This window comes from Bombus huntii, chromosome 10 (assembly GCF_024542735.1).
Source record: "Bombus huntii isolate Logan2020A chromosome 10, iyBomHunt1.1, whole genome shotgun sequence".
Taxonomy (NCBI): domain Eukaryota; kingdom Metazoa; phylum Arthropoda; class Insecta; order Hymenoptera; family Apidae; genus Bombus; species Bombus huntii.
Window position 1 is genome coordinate 8,694,361 of NC_066247.1, and position 17,046 is coordinate 8,711,406.

At 40.7% G+C, this 17,046-nt stretch overlaps 2 protein-coding genes across 7 annotated transcripts in view; one reads left to right on the forward strand and one right to left on the reverse strand.

Moving 5' to 3' along the window:
* The window catches only part of LOC126870189 (photoreceptor outer segment membrane glycoprotein 2-like), a 165,394-nt gene that overhangs the window by 107,990 nt on the left and 40,358 nt on the right, over positions 1-17,046 (reverse strand). The window contains exon 3 of one of the 6 annotated variants that reach the window (XR_007691207.1): positions 14,848-16,697. The exons of the other annotated variants lie outside the window; for them this stretch is intronic. The gene's annotated coding sequence lies outside the window, so the exon portion shown is untranslated. Of the gene's footprint in view, positions 1-14,847; positions 16,698-17,046 lie in introns of those variants that run through there. 6 annotated transcript variants of the gene reach the window in all.
* Positions 1-17,046, forward strand: part of LOC126870171 (uncharacterized) — a 135,601-nt gene that overhangs the window by 26,949 nt on the left and 91,606 nt on the right. The window lies entirely within an intron of this gene.

Consider the following 17,046-nt stretch of genomic DNA (forward strand, 5'->3'; position numbering starts at 1 on the left):
AATTCCGAGAGCTGATGTAAAGTATAGGATTTATAAACTTTAATAAGAAATTTGAACGAAGAAATTACGTAAGAAAACCTCCAAGCGTAATCAAATAGTGAGGTATAGTAACCGTTGTATGCAAATAAGGAAGTATAATGAGCGACAGATTGAATTTATACGTGCCTTTCGTGTGTCGTAAGAATGTCTGATTGAATACGGAGTTGTTCTACTTGCGTGCGCCACGACACATAGTAGACGTGAGTTGTCTGGACGGAGACAGGGTCATTCTCCTTGGAAGAGATACAAAAGGCTGCAAAGTTACCTGCACAGTATCTGACGATCCTCGTTGCACGTTGTTTGCAGAATGTGATCAAACAACGAGAAATCGTAGAATCTCGTCGATAACGAAGCTCTCATTCATCTTGATAATTGTCTGATCAAACACGAATCTACTTCTGCAGCAAAGAATTATTTGTCTTAATACGAACGGAAGAAGTATCTCGTATGAAGTATGATTCATTATTTAATAAAAAGATTTTCACAATCAATTTAAAAACTTCTTTGTTTCATTGTAACGTACGAAGAATAAAATGAATGTAATTCTTTGACTATTTCGAAAAGTTATGAACTTCGTTCGAGGAGGTACGATATTAAAAGTACCTTTCTGTAAAACAATTTTATAGGAAACATTATACTTCATAAATCTACATAAAGATTTAATTAGTTTAACTAAGAGAAAAAACCGATTGTAAAGAGTCGATATAAAGCATACGCTTTGTACAGTGGTATTGTACCGCTGTTACTTAACAAAGATAGCCATAATGAAAGGGTCAAGCTGTACTGCAAACACTCATCCCTTGTCTACATAATACAAAACATACATTTAACGCGAAAAAACGAGTAAACAGCTTGGAAACTTTATCGTTTAATTATCAAAGATCCCATATCCATACTGGAAAACCCATTCTAGTCAGTTCAATTTCCCTGGTCAGCCGTAGGGACAGGAAAAAGAAGGGGTAACTCGGATCGTCGGTCGGAGCAAGCGACCACGATCGAACCTCCAGCTTACCGAACTCGTAGCCCGATAATTCCCCCTTCCGCTTAATTTGCCGGCGACTTATTGGCCGCTGCAAAAACCTGTTTTACACTGCACCCTCGACGTTACCGGCGTCAACCCCCTCAACCCTCTTACGGTTAATAGGATTCAACCGCGGCGATACGTACAGCGGAATTATTCCAATCGGGCGAGTTTATCAGCCGGCGAAGACGAAATCCAATTGCGCGCGGACGCGATATGTGCGCATCCATTTTTGCGGTGGTTGGTTCGTCGAAAATTCAGAGCCGATTTGCAATTTTCTTCCTAGATCTATCAACGATACCGAAATCCTTGTGAACTAATCTTTTAATAGAAATTTGCTTCGCAGGATTTGGAATTTTTTGGAAATTTAACACGAAGTTTCATTCGAGAAATTTACAAACGAGAAAGAAACCACGTTCGTCGTTTGTTGAATAGTCGGCTATCCGTGCATCAGAAACGATTGACAACAAAAATTCACGCGTGCGATCCTTCGAATAGTACTCACAGAAACGAGCGCGTGAAAATGCGGGTGGAAGGTCGAACCAACGTCGATAAATTTCCAGCGCGATATTCATGGGGTTAGGCGCATTGACGAGCGTTCATTCGTGTCTCTTTTCGAGGCGTTCTCGTCAAACAAAGAACCGCGTCAAATTGGAACACATCCCCGCAAGAATATCCGCCTTTTCTGGTCGGCACTTTTATCGCCCGACTTCCGTCGCATTCACGTCCACGTGAATGCGTAAACTTCCTGCCTACTACTAGCCATATCGGCACGCTTTTCTTCGTACCGCCGATCCTGGAATATTAATTCTTCACCGACCTTCCTGGCAAAGGTAACTCGAGTGCAGCCTGTTCGACTTTGCTTTCACCCCTTTCCACCCGTATACGAAACTCCAAGGAAGGAAACCAGCATTTTTCTCTTGTTTGACGTTGTGTAGACAGGGGTGTCAATTCGGAGAATGAATTATTGCGTTCTAGTTCCGTGAACTTTCTCACAATCTTTTCTCCAAACTTCTTTTCTTTCGTGTATGTAGTTCTTCTTTTTTCTTTTCGGTAAGATACTGTGGCAGGTATGCTGTAGACACGTCACCCTGTTCAACGCGCTGTTCTAAAACTCTTTTCTAAGTCTCGTTTTAAAGTTCGTGCTCGCAGATTTTTATAGACATTTTCAATTTCTGGCCGTTTCGTGCTTAGCTTTTCCAATAGACGCGTCTCCCGTTTTCGGAGAAGAAATATTCTTGTAAATCCTTTTTTTCCCCGCGTTCTTTAGCTACTAATGAAAATCGATATCAATCACGATAGTTGAAAAATTCTTACATGGGGACCAATACCACCTTTCGTTAATCCCTTCGTAAACTTCGTTCTCTAACTTCTAAAATCCAGTAAATTCCAAACTCCTCCCTCAATATCTACACATCACCCATACAATCCAAGCGTTCGAACCAGCCTGTCACCCTGTTTATCGTTCCATACCGTTCGTCGTGCGACACAACCGTGGACCGCGGTCGAGCCACCCTATATTCGGTCGCCAGTTGTTCCAGCGGAAACAATGGGCGCGGTTACATCGTGTCGCGCAGTCATTTATTTCCGGCATCGGTGCAGGCCGCTTGAAACGTGAGAAGATTACTCAACCTTCCTCCAACCCTCTTCTCGTCTCGTCTCCGTGTTCGCGGTTATTGAAGATAATTGGGAGAAGTCAGGGGTGGAAACACGACTCTCTCTCTCTCTCTCACACACACACGCACACATACACACACGCTCTTTGCCTGTGTGTACAGGTTCGTGTCTCACGCTGATTACCAGCAACCACGTGAACCGTTCGCGATTTACACGAGACGACGACGCTCGGCTTTCCTCGGTTTGCGGATCACGGGCGTCGTACCAACATCCCAAACGCTCTTAGGTCCGCTAGTTTCCGGTTGCAAGCTCGCAAGCACGTTGCATTGTTTGTCAAAATGAATCTTCCGCCGTTAAGAGGTGACGGGTTGTCGCGAGAATTCGACTACAGTTTGTTTCCGGTTTACTGAAGGTGAGCTGCTCGAAACAACGTTTATACTAGGGTTTCTTCGAACACAAGAAGATTGCGTTGCAAGAGAATAGGGTGTCGGTGGTTTCGCTCGGGATTAATTGCTTCTGTTTTGTGGAAACGTTTTTGGTTCCCGCTTTTGCGTTTGTCTTACAGACAAGTGATTTGGGAAAGACGCGGACGAAATTCGTTTAAGAGATTTAGAGACGTGGAAGCTCGCGCAAATGGATCTATTAAAATACTGGACCAGGTTATTCTTGATAACCTTTGTCCTTCTTTTTTCCTAGTTTCTTTGATATTATTATCGTCCTTCGTAGTTTGATGCTCGGTGAACTTGTATATTTTAATGGCTTAACAGCCATTGTCACGATACGAAATGTACATAGAAAATTTTAGATACTTTTACTTGTAATCTATCTGTTAATAAATAGCGATATGAATTTAACGCCCGGTGAATTGTCAGATTTTCTTTGGAATACAGAAATTTGATACCTGAGTTGGTATTTCATAAAAGAATTGTGATAGGAATTTTAATTTATACGAAATATGGCAAAGCGTGAATGAAAATGAGAAGAAAGGACATCAGATTGATAAGTTTTATCGGAATAAATTATTCTTGTAACCATTTAAAATCATTATTTCGCTGTAATTTAATATTAGTTCCCTTTGTACAGAATTCGAAATAAAATGCGTTATTTCAGCTTTGAGACATTAAACATAAAACTGATTATTAATTTTGTATCTGCAACGTATCTTACATCTATCGATATATCCAACCATCCGCTAATAATAATAATGGAATCAATGAAACGGATTAACGACCGTAATTCCATACCAACCAAAGAGAAATATTTAGCAACATTTGTTAAAACGTACATCAAATCGAAAAGATCATATGCAAAGAAAGTGACTGCAATCATGGTTCTAATTAGAATAGCATTCCGACAATCCCAATTAGGCAATTGCTTATGACAGTTAATCCGAGAATTTTAATGTTAATGTGACTAGGTAAATTACTCGTGACAACTAGTATAATAGACCAGTACGTAGCCAGACAAATTCCGTTTAAAGAAATACCTTCATAAAATTCACCTCGTTTTTTTCCATTACGTTCCCGATAAAAACAGCTTCTCCGCGATGTAACTCACATTTTGAAATATAAATTACAATTCACAACTACCCCTCGCGCAAGCCACATTACCCAACCTACAATTCCAAACGCACGACTTTGCTGCGATGGGAAACCATTGTGGTCAAAATAATCTCAATTGCACCATCTAATTCACACCTCCGTCCACGATTTCGAACCTGGTGAATAAAACATTCATCTTGCAAGGGGATGAAACGCGAGCAACTTGCGAGGGAAACCAAACAATTTCCATAGCGCTCTACGGAACGGTTTCTATCAAACAAAATCCACGTATCAACCAGACCAAATTATTTTTTTATAACGACATCCGGTATCACGAAAGCTTGTCGCGTTGACTTTCCCCAATTCCACGTGTTTTCTGTACGCAGGAATTTTTTGTTACCAGGCTTCGTTCTCGTTTCTTCCATTTCTTTTCTGCTTGTTTCAAACGGTTGCGATGGATCACTACCGCGACAAGGGAGCAATGGATACGGTTGGAAACGGCGATGCGAGGCGACGGCGACCTTAATCCGCGCACCCCATCCTCGCCAGGCCGGATATCTATGTAAATAAGCGGCTTCACGACCATTTCAACGAGCAACGATCAAGAACTCGCTTCTGTCTGCTCCTAAACGTTTCTGGATATTACAGGGTGGCGAGGGAACGTTCCGTTTCTCCTGGGAGGGGTTGCAAGTTGCGTAGAGGTCGGAGTTTAACTCGAAGCACTTTCGAAACATCTCTTTCCATCGTTCTCGATAGAACGTTCGTGTATTTGGCAAATGTTTGAGAGAATAAGTTGTAACTTGGAAGATATTAATAGTTAAAAGTTTGAATACCTAAATTGTCGAGAATTTATCTTTATATTTTATTCCGAGAGATTTTACAAAGGAAATATTAATCGTTCCTTTGCGTTCTATTCATCGACGAATTTCAAAGCGATTAGGGTGGCTTGCAAGTACGTGAACTCGTCTAATCTAAATTTACGTATAGTTCTATATCTACATAATCTAAATCTCAGCATAATCCTATATAATCTATGTAATCTAAACTTGTATAGTCTGAAATCTTACAAGTACGTAGACCGAACAGCACAATTTCGCCCGAAGCCCATCTAAATTGAGTCTAGAGAAAATTGGATCGATTATTGGTCTGCAGCTTGGTGGAATTGTAATCGATCACCCATTGATCCATCGCGGACTCTTGATGTAATCCAATATAAGCGGCAAGCTCTACGATCAGGCGTATCTACTACCGCAATCATCTATTATTCCTCGTCCACCTACACGCGTCCATCCAGGCCAATCTATATCCACTAAAACGTCACGTTATGCTAAACATTCGATTCCTAGCAAGAACCTATTTCTTCAGAACCAACATTGGATCGATAAGAACAGTACTTTACAAGCTACCATATATTTATCGCAAACATACTGTTCACAATGGTCACGAAATTGTTTCAACAGTCAATTACTTATTATGTTAACAAGACTCGATTAATTAATTTAATGATACCACTTTTAACACTGATTATACTTATTCCTTTTTACCAGCTGTATGTTAACACTAACGTCTTGTAACCTTCATATACATTTCCCGATTGCTTTCAAATTCTACAAGGTTTTTTTTCATGCCAGTTACCCTCGATTTCACAAGAAATTTCATTTTACACACGCGAAAGTAGATTAAGTTCCCTCGAATCCCATTAAAACTTCTCGCCTTCCATAACCATCGACCATCCGTTAACGAATCGAACCGGTTACCCTATTCCACCCTCCCGTCCCGCAATTCTCCATAATTCATCGATCCGTCGAACCACCGGTGTTCTCAAGGATTCCTCGTGGAAAAACTACCCTCTGCCTCTCGCACCCTTTCCCACCTACCTTCTGGTTCCATTTTCACGATGCTTAAGTGGTCACGTTCGACGAAACGCTGGGAATCGGAAACTCGCGAAGGAAGTTGCGGAATCTTCGAGAAAGAAACTGCGTTCCGATAAAATGACTGGCGTGTCTATATATCTACGACTAGTAGAAGATATCAGCCAAGGATAGAAGGATCACTTTGACGCGACGAACGATTCTTAGTCGTGTTTCAAACGAACAGAAAAAGAGAGAGAGAGAGAGAGAGAACATTCTCTTGGGTCCGTGTGTCTGCGAGGCCACCGCGTGTAAAAGCATCAGAGAGACGAAGCAACTCGTTGAAAAGTTTCACGTCGAGCTGCCACCACCTCCGACATTTCAACCGAACCGCTTTCTCGTACAACACCCTGTACGCTGAGTTTTCCGTGACTCTCTATCTTTCTCTCTCTCTCTCTCTCTCTCTTTCACTCTTTCCACCCTTTTGCTCCCGTTCCCAGTTTCTTCTTTTCTTACGCTCGTTCCCGCTCGGTGACTTCGTCGACGACACACGGCAACTCGCGAGATTTCATTTGCAACACGGATAGGGTGGCTATTTGAATTTCCTCAGGGCGAAGCTGAGATTTTTTGTCGCTCGCTCGAGTGGCAAGTTCGATAGTGCGAAGGCTGATCGCTGAGACGTCCGTTTCAACGCGGAGATTGTAATTTCTTTTTGCTCGGGAAATGTTGGTTAGATCGATCAAGTTTGATAAACGCGGTATATTTGTTAAATTTTCGAAATATCGCGTATATCCTGATTTTTACAGATTTCGAACTTTCACGACCATCAGGTTTCCATCGCGTTAGTAGTCACTCCGAATGTCGATGAGTGACGTTTGGATAAAATCGGAAGCGAGGTTATGGATAATGCGGACGATGTATTGTAGATTATTTTAGAATATTTGAAAGATTGATATTTCGAATTTTGAAAATTTCCTGTAACATCACGTGAAAGAAAACATAAAAAGTGTATAAAAACCCAAAGAAAGGGATTGTGAAAGATTCAACGAGCGTGGATTTCAGAACAAACAAATAAAAAAGGGACCGAGGAAAAAAAGGGTTGTCTGTCACGAAAGGAGGGCACAAAATCGATCGTTCACGTTGGATTTTGACGAGTCGAAATTGTTTGAACGTCTGGTTCGTCAAGCCTTGTTCGACGTTGACGCCTGTTATCTTCGTACGAGACTCCTCTTCTCAATCAGCAGTTGACGTACGGTCGACTTGTTTCGCCATTAAATTACATCCGCATCGGTTTGCTATCCGGGATTAGATTGTCAACTGAGAATTATTGTCCCCCGCGCTGTCGCAACATGACTGACGTATTGTAACGATTTACGATAATCGACTGTAACAGGCTAGACACGTAGCGGGATCTAGCTGATAAACCAATAATAGATCAGGATATTTTAGCTGGCGGTGGTCTGACGCGTCTCGCCACGTATTAGTAGACTATGAAACCGACTGACGATCGTTTCTCGATACCGCGTTTCACGACTCGTTCGATTTATATCGCGTTCACCGGAAAAAACAAAAAGGTTGCGAAGACTTGCAACGTATGAAGTTTTCGTAATAAGAATTTTATTCGTTTGCTTGAGAAGAAAATTGTAATAAACCGCAGATTTGTATATTTCTATCCAACGTTTAGAATCTGATAAAGTTACGTTATAGGGTTGTTCGGAAAGTAATTTCGTCTCTTTCGTTTAGATGTCGTTAGACGTATTTTTAAACAGTCAATTTCGTTCTAATCTATAGGATGATTGCATATTACATTTTGACTACTGACGTTTCAAGGAAAACTTGTTTTTGAATCTGACAAGCCATTTTTGTTTGTTGTCGAAGCAAAAATGGGAAAGCAAAGTGAACTTTTCTGGCTTTTGCTCTTTTATTACTGTAAAGGTAAAAACGCAGTGCAAGCAAGAAAAAATTGTGTGACGTGTATGGTGAGGATGTGTTGACTGAATGCCAGTGACAGAATTGGTTTTCGAAATTTTGTTCTGGCAATTTTGATCTCAAAGATGCGTCGCGTGCTGGAAGGCCAGTGACGAAGACCAAATGAAGTCATCGGTGGAAGCAAATCGTCGCTTGACAGCACGAGAAATTGCTGTGAGATTGAATTTACATAACTGAGTGAATCTATTTCATTCTATTAAAAAATCGTCTTTTATTTTCATGTAAAAAAAAAAAAATAAAATTACCTTCCGAACAATCCATTAGCTGAATTGACTGGTGTAACAATAGTATGATTAATGATTCCCTAATAATCTTATAGTGTTGTGGCGAGATTCGATTGGGCGCAATGGTTAAATGTCAAACACTATTCTCTGGATAGGCAAAGACGAGTTTAACCCCTCAACCTACGATTTACGTTCGAGAATTTTGGGCCGAAAACGTAAACAAGCTATTATATATTATATTACATATTATATTTGGCCCGATTATCGTACTACTGGCTATGCCCATAATATTTACGTTTGGTCCGATCATCGCGCTACGGGCTATGCCCGCAGTTGTAGATTAAGGGGTTAAAGCTGCAGATTTCTGCGTTACATGATTGCAGTCTGATTGATGGATTACAACAGGCGAATGTACTGTCTTCGTCTTAAGCTGCTTAAATGACACGTGATATGTTTGAGCGATGATATTACAGCCGGATACCTTAGCCGATATTTAATAGCAGTAAGTGGATAGTATCGAATTATGTAAATCAAAGTTTTTCGTTAATATTATCATACATCTATTTATCATCTTCTACCTCTCTATCCTATACTAATACACAATTATTTCTTAACATACAACATCCTAAAATGAAATACCACAACACGTAATTTTTACGTTAACGACAGTCTCACCCAGTTTCGGACTTGCTCTCTCAAGCGGCTTTCAGTATCAAGGAAACGAACAAATTACGGCCGCGGAAGTGTTAATTGGAGTATTCAGACTTTCACAACGACCTAGTTTACGATTCAGTAAAGACGTATACTTTCTTCCTTAATTATATCCCTAATTACAAGCCTGTGAATTTTCATTTCGACTCAATCGACCATCATTGCAGAAAAGAAAAAAGATACTCAACTCTTTCCATTTTTTTTCTCTTACTACTTCATCATTCACACCACCGCTCCATCTCTTCCAAAATTAACCCTGCCACACTTGAAATTTCCAATCCCAATAAGAATCATACTGGACTCTCGCAATTCCAGAAACCTTATCAAGATATCGATATCGAAACTCAGAGAGAAAGACAGAGAGAGAGAGAGAGAGAGAATCCCGTTTCTTCACTTTGGATCAATCTCCGTCGATATGAAGCAGCAGTTTTTCCTCTCATGACCATCCTTCGTCCTTCTCCTCTGTATTACTCCCTTATCCCTTCAGAAACATCCAGAATCGAGGAAAATGACCCGAACCGAAGCGACTGTTGGCGTCCAAAAATCAATATCCTTGGATATCAAAGTATATGCGTATGTTGGTTTTGGGAGACGACGATCGTCGTCGTCGTTATTTCTATAGGCCTTATTCGTTCGCGCGCCGATTTTAGAAATTGGATCCGACGTGGCATAAGCCGTAATTCATGCCTGACCGTAGCTGGCCTAACGTCCAGCAACGACCTATAGTAATCTATCGTGAAACGGGGCTTTCGGGCTGCACAATCGCGCCGATAACGCGCAACGACACGCCGATAACAGGATTTAGATGGGGGTAGGGAAAGAGTAGGGTTGAGCGAGAGTAACCGTTCTCCGGAGCTACGAGAGAGTTAAGTAGAATTCGCTGAAAGATCCTATCGATTGGGTCAGCTGTCTCTGATACCATGTTTCGAACTAGGAATTCTACCTTAGTTTTGCGAACGATGTTTTGCGGTGTATCTTGCGTAACATTGATAAGATTGGAATTTTAGCGAATTTGATCGTTAGGGTGTGATATAAAGCGTCGTAAGTTGCTACTTACAGCACGCAATTAAAAAAAAGGTGGAACCTAAACGGAGATTTGTTTTTATCTAACGAGCATCGATCAGCAACGAGTACAATATTTTGAATCTTTAATATTTTTGCGTGTTATATGCGATCTCTTAAAAAGATCTAGAGCGAGACTCATTTTGACGTTACGATTATTATTGTTTTATCTGAATACAATTTTTAAGTGTAACCCTTGGTATTTGCGTTCATATTTATCAAATAAAAATCTTGCCGCAATTTTCCACTTTTACGATATTATTAGCGATTAAGAAAATATTACGTCGGTTAAAAAAACTAATTCGCTACTATCTGATGTTCTCCTACATCGATTCTCCTATAACACCAAAAAGGAAAGAAAAGGGAGGAATCGACGAGCTGACGAACCCCCATAGCTAGCCAGTTTCCTGTGGGTCGAGTTCGTGAAGGGTTTCATTTTGGCTGGCAATTTCCTCGGACGATCTCGTCGGGATACGACAGAGTGGCTGCTTAAAATTCTGACTTGGGGTGGGGATGTTATTAAGCATACTCCTCATGACATGTTCCTTTCTCCTTTCGTTCCCTTCTGCACCTCTGTTGGCGACCAAGAAACGTTCTTCCTTGTGTGTAACGGAGGGAAGAAGGCGAGCCTCGAGAATCCATTTGAATTTCAATATTTTTGAAGCGCCTGCGATCGATTGCCGACTTCTCCGGTCGAGAATCGTCATGACGATGGATTTTTGTTGCTTCTTTCGAATACTTCGTAGATCGCTGTGTACGCGTACGTAATTTCCTCAATTTCATAGCGAAATGTTAATCGATTTCGGTGTCTGATTTCTGTCCGAGTACAATTGTACCAAAGGTACATTTAGAGTCCATTTAAGTATGCTGAGATAAAAATTGGAAAGATTCGAAAAATATATACAACGAAGAAAATTGCAAATAGTTAAAACGCAGAAATAGTATAAATAAAACTCAACGAGAAATGGGTTACATTTTATAGCGCCTAAAGATTTAAACACATAGGCCAGATGGAAATAAACTCAGAACACTTCTTTCCATTTATTAACGCGATAAAGAGGAGCAAATGATCAGATGCGCAATCATCACCATGAAGAAAAGTAGGCTCGTTCCTTTCTCTTTTCCTTCCACTCTATGAATGGGACTGTTTTTATCCGCGTAAACAACTTTACGGTTATAGCTCGCGCTTAAGGGCGGGTGAAGGGCCTGGCCGGAGAATTCTGTGGGAAATTCGGCGATAAAAACGGGACGCGCGATGCTTCCTTTCCGAGCTAAATTACCCGGGCATACTTTACGGGATCTAATTTCGAATACCGTAAATAACTTATGAGGGTAACCGGAGATCCGGCTGCCGCTGCAGTTTCCCCTCTACTCTTCCGGTTTGTTCGCGTTGGATTCGTCGCCGGGCAAAATTCGTTAACGTAAACGAACCGCTATTGCACCTCCGCGTACATACGTACATGTACACAAATGTGTATTATAGCAAATGGGAATACAGATCGTGATTTGTGTCTTTGGGTATCGATGTTATCACTTATTAACAGATGACGAAATTGCCCTGGGCTCGTGGTTGCCCTTAATAAACGTTACATTAATTCGGAATTAATAAGCACCGAATAGCAACGAGGATATCACCAACCAGTTCCAAAATATTTCAACGTCCACGGGGATGATATTACGCAGCGGAAGTTCACGCGCCGCGCTATCTGTCATCGCGAACGTGCCACGCTCCATCGAGCTTGCTTATTTTCCGCGATAACGCCGCCCAGTGATCCTGTGTCCCTTGTTGCATTGCTGCTGGAATGCGAACAGACGCGAGCATGCCACGGCTTGTAATAATGTACAGTCCTGCAATATGGCCCGTCTACGAGCGGCCATTTAATATTCACGTCTCCTTCACACCATAGTTTCCTATCTTCTAAGACCTACACTCAGTATTTTCGCATCAACACCGTTTTATGATAAAGTAACGCTCTAAACCTAATTCTGACAGTTATACGGAGGTGAGAATGTTAATTCTAAAGGTGGAAGGATAGTTTGAAACATCTTACTGACAGGAAATGGACGAAGAAACTACGTTTTCTCAGAGTTAGAGACTTATTTCCTGGACCTTAGAACGAATTCTCAATTGCATCATTCTCCCATTGGATGGAAGAATTGCATTTGCTTTAACACGGAAGTCCTTCTTTTTTAAGGTTTTATTACGATATTGGGCATTTAGACTGATATTTATGATCGTTTATGGCTATACTTTTATTTTCATAATTAGAAATACTATTACAAAATTAGAGCAACATTCTAGGAATATTGAACAGCATGATTAGGTATTATGCAACGAGGAAGTATGGATGAAAATAAATTTTAGATTAGCGAGACATGAACTAATGAAATTTGGATTTAGAGTCAAGTGTTCCGAGAATTTAGCTGACGAAGAATTATGAAGGTTTTACGATATACCATTATTAATGGGCTATTCGGACAGATGTTATTAATTCTACGGTATTAGCACCCAATTTTCGAGTATTACACAGATAGTTCTAGATCCTTCTTAATATTTACTAACCCTTTATGAGAAGAACCGGTATACTTATGCACGTACATAAGTATCCTAATTGAACATTTTCCGCATCGCTGAAATGTACGAGAGGAAAAAATTCAGTTTTGCCGAATTTCGGCGAACTTAATAAGAATACCCGGGAAATTATACTGCAATGCAGTTCTGCGTACGTAAAACTGCTTACGTAACCAGATCTTCCGACCTACGAGCAAATACACCTAATTCCTCTTGATAATCCACTTTCCAAACAAAACTGTTCTACTCGATCATTAATTTAAACATCCATTAATCTTTGAAGATTCAACAAACATTTTGGCTCTTTATTGTTCAAATACTGCAACCTCGTCAATTACGATGATAAAACTAATAATGCTAAATTCTAAGGTAAATATAAAAAGCCAATGTTTCTATGTTTTTCAATTTACAGACTTATGAAACTAAACATGCGTCCCTCGATTATCGACACTCTCTCAACGGTTCTACACACCGATCAGCTCGTCGACCAGCACAACGAGGAATAAACTCATCTGACCCATTTCCGTATTCCACTCCATTTTACTCCCAGAACCACCCCGTGCCCGGTTCATCCCCCTGAGACACACCGTTACTCCAACTTCCTCACGGTTCTCCAATAATTTTCAAGATAAGTGGCCGAGGTTGACCGCGGTTAACTCGGTTCCGGTCCATCGTGGCCAAGTTTCGCAAGGGCTACCTCCGTTCTCTCGAGTTTCTTAATTTTTTATTAATAGCCCAACGCCTGGCTTCAAGTTTACTCGAATCCTTATCCCGATGGATCGAGTTTCGCGGTTCCGTCTCATCCCTACGAATTTCTTCCCGCTCGTGGCCTCTCGTGTCGATCGACGTTCCTCCGTCTTTCCTCGTTACTCGCCACGCCAAGAAACTCGTAACCCCGCCCATCCGACGATTTTCACCCGTTTACCGTCCCTTTCGTTGATCTTTCGAAAGCTTTAATTCCTGCCAGTCAGTCTGCAAGTTACTGGATGAAAAACGAGCAATCGCGCAGCCGTGTCCCGTTGGAAATCGTATCGATCAAAGATAATCGGGAAATTATATTTGCCCTCTGCTCCACGAGAACTCTAGCCTGTCGCAAAAATGGTCCCAGACGCGTTTCAATATTTACGCAGCTCGTAAGGACGAGCTGAAATTCATCGTCGAGGGTATTTTGCTTGGAACGTTGTCAAAATCCTTAGCTGAATACTTTCCACGGTGTACGAAGGCTGGAAAGTAATCGAAACTGTTTCTACTGGGATAACGAGTATCGGAAATTGAAGTTACGAATTTTAAAGCTGTACGGAGCTTTTCTTACATTATATCAGTTATTGCTACGTTCTTCTTTAGTTTGTATACATCTGTTCAACGATTAAACAGTAGATGTTCGTGCAAATTTATACCACGTGCTTGCTAGAATACTGACAGCATTAGAAACGATTTAGGAAATTGCTATGAAATAGAAAGGAAAGTATATTTTCCTATTAAATAGTTGAATAATTAATAACCAGCTGTGTCTCGAAGTAATTTCACATATGTCAGACGTGTTTTGCTGTGTAAACGATGGACAGGTTAAGGAACCCTTACGATGGAATTAGAAATAGAGCGCAAAGGTTGAAATGGAACGGGTTTGGAGAGTAAGACGTGAGGAAAAAGAATCAATTGATTGGGTCGATGGGCTGGGATTCGGGGCTGGATTTGTCATGTGACGCGGCGAAGAATCGCTCCAATTAATTGGACTGCCTCTCGACCTCTGGAACTCTCTTAGCCAGGGCTTAAGCGCGTTTTAATTAATCGTAGATGATTTCTTTCTTTCTCATCCCGGCTATGTACGCCTTTGCCGACAATTCGGTTTGATTCCCCGAGTGGTCGAGCAAAATTCTGTTTTCTTCTTGAGAATTTTATCCAGCAAGAGAGATTAACTCTCGAAATACAAAGGTTCGTAATTTTTATTACAGGTGAAACTTTCATTCGTCGCGAGTAACTTTTCATATTTCACAGTTTACTAGAATTACGCAATAATTTTTCTCATATATTCATATATTTCGTAGTATCTGAAAAACATCCTAGTTCCTATCGATGTTTGTATTTTAGAACGAAGAAGATAACAAAGAGAATCTTATAATCAAGAGTACGATTAAATCGAAATAGAATCTTCAATCGTAGAATGGGAAAAATTGATAGGAAGATGAGAGAACTTTGTAGTTGAAAAGACTATTGTGTTTTATTTTTATTCGTTCCTATTTTGACAACAGATTGATGGAATTCGATGTTTCACGGGTAAATGGAGGACCGTAATATTTCAATAACAGCCAGGAAACAATTCGTCGGCCGGCTATGGACGTGGGCTCATCTCGTCTGAAAAACGATACCCTCTCGATCGATAGGCATTATGCGTATTGGTTGTTCCTAGCTTTTCAGTTTTTTTTCAGTATTGCCTTCTGACCCTTTGTCGGAAACTGTACCTCACTTTCACGGTTTTCAACAAGGACGCCTGGTAATCTTCTGCACTTCCTTTTGAAGCCCGCGATTCGATCTCGTTGATTGATTCTCTAACGAAGTGCCTCAAATAAGTAACAAACGCGTTAATTAAAATTAAGAGCGAACAACGTTCGTGCGCTCGAAAGTTGAACTTTGAAACTGGAATAATTTTCGATGGCAATTTAATTTTTTCGAGGATAAGAAAGGTAATAGAAGGAAGATTTTAAGATAAGACTTCTGACGGCAGACAGACTTCAAAAAATAGATATTCAAATGGTAATTGCGAATCTAAGCTGTTAACAAGAAACGTTGAAACGTCTCGAAGCGTGTTCCATCTAGGCTAAACATCTACGGTATATCCAGTTATGGCGCGTCTTTGAGGAAAGATGATTCAAATGATAATTAGGAGATAAAGTTCTGAGAGATTCGTGGAAATACTATAACTCGTGCTTAAATTATTCCACGTAATATCCTCTATTAAAACATATTACAGAACATATCAAAATGAATGGTATTTTCATGAAACGAAGATGTAAATGGCACAATTAGAGAAGCGAGTGAAGGTTCAATCTCAAACGACAAAAGACACCATTATATTCAACTTCGCAGTGTCTCTTCATTCCCTTTAATTTACTTGCAATCGTTATGAGCAACCAACGAATACGCGCTGCTTTGCAGTCCATAAACATCTCCCAGAGTTTAACGTTTCATACGTTTTTAATATATTTAACAATATACGTAATATTTTCCATATATACAATTCTAAAATTCTATACAATTCTTCGATTATTAACGTTAATACCATTCTCGTTAATACCATTCCTTCAATAATTGTAAAAAAGAAAAAGATACAAAGGAACGTCAACGTCGAAATATCATCGAAATGATTTTTTATCGAAAAAATTGCCACGAAAATTCCCTTTCCCAAGAAACAGCCAGTCACCGAAAACGCGAGTGGAACGATAACGAAAGCAAGATACTTTCAACCCCCGCGACTAAGACTGTCCGTCCACCTGTCTACGAGGCGGTTGCTTCAATTTCTGTCAGTCTTCCACCCACCATCGCCCCCGCGGAGAGGCGTTGTTATCGGTTTTTCGTCTACCAGCGAACAGAATCGTACGTGCCTCGACAAACGTTTTCGCCCGGCGCTGTATGGCCGAAGCGTATACCTTTTGTCCGTCGTTTGTCCCGATTCTCCGCGTCGTTCGTGCGCGTCCATCGAGTATCCACGTTCCACGGACGTCGTGCTTTCTCTTTTCCTTTTCGGTCAGCTCTCTGTTCATCCTTTTGACTCGACGATAAGCACAGCCCTTTCTTTACCTGGTTGCTCCCTTCATCGCCAACGCGAGAAGCTTCCCTCGAGGACGTTTTCCTCTTGTTCCGCGCGAGTGGCTTATCGTCAATGTTTAATCCTCCCCTTCCTCGGGGTGGGACTATCTTTATTTCCATCGCAATACGCCGATCGAAACGACAGTAAAAGCGACGAGAGACGACGATTGAATTGTAAAGCACGCCGTGGGAGTTTCTACGGGCGCGCAGGTGAGACGACGAATTAGACGTTTGCGGCCAACGCTCGTGCCATCGTTTCCTTATAGGCTGTAAAAGATTTTTGATCGCGTTAATCTACTCGACAATTGCGGATGTCGGTTTTTACACAGAACCCGATGGATTTTATTTGCTTCAAATTGCGGACATTTATGCAACCATAGAAAATTTGAACGCGCCAAAATGTACAGGATGTATATACATACGCAAAAGTACAGGGAATATTTAAAATGTCTGTTACAATTTATTTTAGAGTACGAAACAAATCTCTATTTAGATCTCGTTTCTTTACGTACGTATGTTCATAAAAATTTGCAGTCATACGAAGCCAATAATACTCGTACAAAATAACAGTAAAAAAGCTCATGAATGCCTTTACGGATATACCTAGTCGTTATAA